The sequence below is a fragment of the Cryptomeria japonica genome, chromosome 7 (assembly GCF_030272615.1).
Source record: "Cryptomeria japonica chromosome 7, Sugi_1.0, whole genome shotgun sequence".
Lineage (NCBI taxonomy): Eukaryota > Viridiplantae > Streptophyta > Pinopsida > Cupressales > Cupressaceae > Cryptomeria > Cryptomeria japonica.
In genome coordinates this window covers 594222432-594229212 of record NC_081411.1, presented here as the reverse complement: position 1 = coordinate 594229212, position 6781 = coordinate 594222432, and positions in this window count along the sequence as shown.

Below are 6781 nucleotides of genomic sequence, written 5' to 3'. Positions count from 1 at the left end.
AACAAGATGAACCAGATAGAGATAAGGGTAATGGAATGGAGACTTTGGTACTTGTGGCAATTGTCATTGAAAAAACCCACAGCCTAGGGAGTTTTCCACAGTTCAATATTAGTTTTGATAAACCCTTCAATAAAATATCTTCGACAGAAATAATGATAGTTGTTGCTTCTCTTCAGGCACAAGCCAGTCAAAAGCTAGCACAATCAGAATCTAAAGAGAAGAGACTTATTTAAAAAATGGTTAAAGTTTTGGAACAGGGGGTACTGAAACTGCAACTTGATGCAAGCACCAGTTCATCAGGTAAGCTTCAAAATTTAATTGATCATATATCCTCCCAGTTTGATTCTTTAACACAAGCATCGACCCAACAAGCTATGGAGAAGTTTAAAGATGTTAAAGTTCAAACATTTTTGCAAATGATTAGTAATGATAAAGCCCGACTAGATAAAGAGTTAAAACTAATTGATGAGGCCTAAGTGGAAGGCGGTAAAATTTACATCTTGTCTAATTTCGACCAATTTTACTACTGAGGTAGACAAGTAGATAGAGAATTGTAAAGGGCAGTTAGTTACCAGATTTCTCAGGCCTATGATCCCACAGCTAACTTAACTAGTAGTATTGAAGGACAAATTTTGAATATCACTGAGCAGATTAGGAATTTTGAGAAGGAGAAGGAGAGGATGATAAAGCGAATAGGTGAACTCTGGAACTTAATTGCTCCCCGGTTGGACACCTTAGTGTATCATAAGATGGACTGGATTCAAAACATGTCTCAAGAGACTCCTACTAAGATTGCAACTATAGAATTTCATGCTTATCATGTTTTGAATGGTTTTATTTCAATTTTGGAGAAGTTTTGAGCTAGTTGGAACACATATCTTGGGTTCCTTAAGATGGCATATGTAGATATACCGAAACATGTATATATTTAAACCTCTTGTGAATGTGTATATATGTACAGGTAATTTTGATGCACACCCCATCTTTGACATTGTTGTCAAAGGGGGAGAAATGAGGTGAAAAATGTACAAACTGATTGTATGTATGGAGTGTACAATCGAGTGGTGCATATTCTTGGATTGTTGATCTAAGGGGGAGCCTTAGAATTCTTTTATTCCTTAGAATTCTTTTATTATTTCATCCAGTTGTACAAGTTTTCAACACTTAGCCATTTGTCACAGGTGTTGCCATCAATGCCAAAGGGGGAGATTGTTGGCAATTGACACTCATTCGGTGATTTCAGGTGACTTCCGATGGTTGATTATTTTTTTAGGGGTGTCATTGATGGAAAATCTTCTTGGTGGTTCAATCTAACAGTCATGATCCATCTTATCCGGAAGTTGGTTGTAATTGATAGGCAGTTAACTGATAAAACAGGGTATTTTAATATGTTTTGATCTGGAAGGATCTTCGGTGATTACGGTGTTTTTGGTAACTATTTTTGTGATCTTTGTGATTGGAAAGACCTTTAGGAAGCATGTGATTATAATCTTTTTGTCTGGTGCTATGTTTTGTTCGAGATTGAAGCCGACTTGATCTACACGTTACACTTATTGAAGTCGACTTGAAGGAGATTGTTTTTGTGGTAAGATCAAGATCGTTTTGGCGATTGATTTTTGGTATGTTAGAGATGTGGTGATATGTTTTTGGTGCGATTGAGCGCATTTTCACATGCATGTTTTTATTTTAGAACAATCGGTAGCTGACTGAGACAAAAACAAAGTATTTAACAGAGCAGAGAGTCAGTGATTCAGAGCCTAACCGAAACTTATTTTTGCATAATCAGATGCTGATTAAGAGTTCATTTCATTGTACTTTCTCATTGTAATCAAATTGTAAGTCAATGAGACTTCCCTGAAGGTTGTAGCCTTCCAGGCAATTGTAATTGAGCAGTGAGCCTAAATGCAAGTGCATTCCCCATCTATGTAATATTTATGTACTCTTGGCCATAGTAAATGAATATTGTGGGTTCCAGCCCCACCATTTTTTTTCCCTTTCTGGGTTTCCATGTAAAAGTTTTGGTGTTGTGGATTTGTGTATTTGTTGTTGCATGTTTATGTTCTTATCTGTTATGCATTGCTAACCGGTCGATAAAAAATACATTTATGGTTTTAACTTCCCATAGATCAATGATTCACCCCCCCTCTCAGTGATCTCTGATTCTAATATCAATTCTATCCTATGTTTTTTGGAATCTAAAGTTAAATTATATTATTATTTCATGAGGGGCTCCCTTGATAGCATTTGGCCATTCCACTAGGGATATGTGGTAACTCTTACTTTCAAATTATTTACAAATCTTCTCACCCAATCCATCCTAGTTATGTGTTAAATTTGGCAACAACCCTTATATAATTGTAATACCTTACCTTTTAGGGCAGTGACAAGGAGTCTAACAATTACATTGTCTTTTATAATATTATAGATTGGGCACATATTGATAATGCCATAGATGTGTTCTATGGGAATAGTTGCATTCCCACTAATAAAATGTATAATTTTTTAGGGCTTCTTCCAAAATATCATTATGATGATAAAGGACAAGGTGACTTCCACCATCAAAAGTGACAAATACTTGATTACTTTGAATAGATCTAGAAGTAATATAGAATATTATTGTGTTTGGTTAGGAGAACCTACTAGAAGCAGGTATAGGTTGTAATATTAAACGGTTTCTTGAATATGGTGAGGGTTGTCTATTATGTTTTTTCTTTTCTTTTTTTTTCCCTTTTTGATGAAGATAAAGGAATTTTAACAATTTATAACACTTACCTTTTGAAGATGATCTTATTTGTACCTCTAGAATGAATAATAAGCACTATCTTGAAATTAAAAAACTTTTGAGTCACTAGGTTTAGAGTAATCAGGATAATCACCTAATTAATTATCTAATAGGTCCTTTATTACTTTATTACACTTACTTGCTACACTTGTGAGTGCATCTCTATAATTAGATTGACCTGATTATAGGTCAGGTTTTTTATTAAGGCACTTATCAAGCTCTCTTTTAATCCTCTCATAGGTTTTTCATCTATAGTTTTACCTTTATGGTTTTTATAAGCATTCATTATAATCAATCCAATTCATTTAATCCCTATCAAGTGTTTTAGAATTTTTTATAACTCTAAGAGTGCACCCTACTAGTTTAAAAATATATCTCAATTGGAATAATAGTTGTCTATTGGTTGTGGGACCTACTTCTTGAAAAAACTCTCTATAAAGGAATGGTTCTCAATGTTAATAAGATCTACAATGATAAAATACTCACCTAATACTCTATTACTGATTGGGATGAAAAGGTAATGAAAGATATGTTAGGTCCCGGAGACAACTGAGAGGGGGGGGGGTGAATCAATTGTCCAATAAATTCAAACCAAAATTAACTTAACCAAAACTTAATGCTTAATGCCGGTAAACCAAACTTTATGCCAATAGACAGTTTTATCAGTTAATTGCAATACCAGTAAAGATTAATGCATGAAACAGAAAGACAATAACATCCACAACACATAACACAAATATTTGTACGTGGAAACCCCTGTATGGGGAAAAACCATGGTGGGAAGCCTTACCCACAATCAGATGATACTACTGTAGATAGTATGTGTATACAATATGGAGTTTGCACATGCAGCAAGGCCAGCTGCCTAGAGCTCACTGCTCAATCACAAATGGGAGTCACACTGACTACAATTGGATGGTTAAATCCAATGATAATGTACTGCTCAAAATAACATCTTCATATGCTAGATTCAGTACCGGTTAATGCTCTGATATGCCTTCTTCAAACCTTCCTTCAATCTTCAAATGATGTCTGTGTGTATAGCTCTGCTTATTTTTGCATATACCTTGTTACAATCCTTTTTCCAATCCTATATCAATTCCATATCAATCTCACAAATGAGATCTTACATTTATACCATAACCTAAGACCGATTGAGTAGGTCGACTCACTAAAAGATATTACAATAAAATCAATTACAAATAAATCAATATGCGATGCATCATGTCGGCTCAATGCATTTACAATAATAATAAATCATCTCCATAACATGGCGTGCTGATCTGGAATAGATATGCTTGTCAGTGCATAACCTAGACCTATTTGCTGGTAACAACAAATATGCAAACCCGAATAGATCAATATCCAAATCGCCAAAACCAAGTGATCAAATAATGTCTTCGACATAACCAGGTAGTCTCCATGTCATTCCAAGTGCCGACAAACAATATAACCTGCTGGTGAACCAAATACCGGTGACTGTGCATAAGTCACTGACTTGCTGGTGAACATAACCAAAGATCTCCAAGTGCTGATAAGTGTTGACAAGCATTAACAAGTGTTGACATCAATGACAAAACCATATCAACATATCCAAAATACCAACAAGATACTAAAACAAAAGGAGGTGATACACCAAAAGTATAAAAATCACTCAATCATACTCCTAAAATCACTAACAAATATTAGGAAAGAGAACCACTCGTACAAATCTCATTTAAAATTCCATAAAAAGGTGCAAGTAAAGGATATGCAACTATGAAAGGGATGAACTGCCCACAATATAAATAACAAAAGTCAAAAGATGATAATATCCAAAATGACACAACTATAAAACACCAATAGATACAACTTCTAGCCAATAAGAAAGAGAAAGTTTGTACTTTATTGATTAAAAAGGTCGAGCATACAATTTTGACATCATAGAACAACCAAATTTATTACAAAGATGTTTTTTGTATATTTATAAATCTTTTTTCTATCATATATATACAAAATTTAGCAAGGAATATCCAAAAAACTTGCTTGAGAAAATGAATGGGTGCATTTATTTTTGGAGGATCTATAAATTTGATGGAATTCAATCCCTTTTGACACCTTTCTTTCTTCAAATGTAATTGAAACTCTTCAACTATGTGCAAGGAGAGTTAACTGAGTTTATCCTTATTTTCAAAATTTGAAGGATGCTAACCTATTCCTTGAACAAATGTAATTTGTTGGCCATTTGGAGTAATTGATTATGTGTTACATTGATGTCAACACTAGATGTTCGGATGCTTTACCGACACCCTTCTGGTCCTGATAGGTTGAGTAGTTTCTGGTTGGTTTGGATTTGACATGATTCGGTAGGCTTTGGTATGGTTTGGTTATGAAATTGTCTTATTCATGATACTCATGTTCATATTCAGGTAGTTGGTTTTGGTCTCGTGATCAGATGATGTCCTGTTTGCTTGGAAGCTTGACTTGCGGTTCCGACGAGGGTTTCACCAACAAAGCTTTTGATAAAGATCTTTGATGATATACATAAGTGGTATTGTTGCAGCTTCTGGTGGAGATTCAGGATGTTGTTGATGATCATGTTTGAGACTTGGTGGATGGAGATCATTTCTTTAGCGTATGGACCTATATTGGGTCTCGATTAGTCCAGGTTATGGACCGGTTTAATGAAACATGTGGATTGGACCTCTTGATGTGGTTTCGAGATGTCTTGTGTGTTGGATATTATATGTTTGGTCTAAGGTTGACATGTTTTTTAATTATGTATTTGGTTTATTGTCTGGTGGCCGACCTGATTGTTTATGGTCAAGGGCTTGTATATATATGATGTAAGATCTCATTGTAGATCATCATGGTTATGGGAAATGGATGTGATGTGCGAATAGAGTAATATCATTCAGGCAGAGGATTTGGTCGATCATTGGAGATCGAATTGGGTTTATGTAAGAGGATTTAGTCCTCCGATATTGATCTTAACCGGAATTGTACTCAAGCATAGGAGATGTTATCTTTGCAATTCAAACACTTCTCTAGATTGTAGTCTGGATTTCTATGTTGTCAGTGAGACTCCTTTTGTGATGAGAAGTGCGCTCTAGGCTATTGGCCTTCCTGCAAGTGCAAGCCCCTCAATTGTAATTCACATACTTACTGCAGAAGTATTATCTGACTGTGGGTAGGCTTCCCATTGTGGTTTTTCCCTTTATCGGGTTTTCCACATATATATCTTGGTGTCATGTGGATGGTATTTATTCTGTGATTATTGTTTATGCTTAATTTATTTAACTACTATTTTGGTATTTGTTTTAAGCATTCTGGTATTAGTATTTTGGGTTATGTTATTAATGTTTTAATTGCTTAAGGTTCCAATAATCTATGACAATTGATTCACCACCCCCTCTCAGTTGTCTTCTAGTTATTTGAACTGTCTAACATAATCAATATAGAATGTTACTCAATCCAAGATCTATGAAATATACTACAAATGATATCCCTAAACATCCTCAAAAGAAAAAAATGCTTCCAAAACCAACCACAAAATTAAAATGTCATGGTCATCATATTTATAGTCTTAAATGTGTGTATATATATACCCTTATGATGAAAAATAGTTTATGGATGCCAACATGTCAAATTTTGTGTTTTGTAGGACACTCAAATACATTAATGGTGATATATCAGAGGGTAGTGTTGGATATGATAGCATATGGTGAACTGATATGTTGATATGATGATAATATATGTTTTCATTGATGTCAATAAAGTTGGTGGACCGGTATGAAGAAGCATGAAGAGATGTAGTGAACCGGTGTCAAGGTTTCACATAGTGTGACTACAGGTTGGTAGTCTCGGCTCTATGGTTATCGGTTTGGTGATCCAACATGTGCGATGCAATTGCTGATACTCTGTGATGAGTTAGCTAAGAGATGTGATCGAGGTGCCACGTTAGCTTTGTGCACATGAAGGAGTTTCTTGAGGATCTTGCATGAGAAGATCGACTGCGTT